Here is a 382-nt window from a genome sequence, read left to right as displayed (position 1 = left end):
GGTTTACTGCAGAGAGAGATGGCTACGGGTGGGTGACATGGGTGTCTGCGTGGAGGTGTGTGTTAGCAAGAGGGCGAACACGGGCGGATAGAGGTGACGGCAAGGTGTGTGTCTCTCCTCTGCTTTTATAAACAGGGAGAGAGAGAGAGAGTTACAGTGTGTGAGAGAGAGAGAGACAGAGAGAGAGGTTGGGGTACTCATTGTTTTTATGGCAGGGTCACAGATTTTTTTGGGTAGTGATTACCTCCTCTTGATTTAGTGCCACTAGTGCTGCATTAGAGCATCAAAGGATTTCCGGGATTTCCTACGTTTGTTTTATTCGCCAGCCGGCACTCAGATTGTATTTCATTTTTATTGCAAATACAGGAAATGGGGATGTAAA

The sequence above is a fragment of the Alosa sapidissima genome, chromosome 7, assembly GCF_018492685.1.
Source record: "Alosa sapidissima isolate fAloSap1 chromosome 7, fAloSap1.pri, whole genome shotgun sequence".
In the NCBI taxonomy this organism is placed as follows: domain Eukaryota; kingdom Metazoa; phylum Chordata; class Actinopteri; order Clupeiformes; family Clupeidae; genus Alosa; species Alosa sapidissima.
This window is presented reverse-complemented; position numbering follows the sequence as displayed.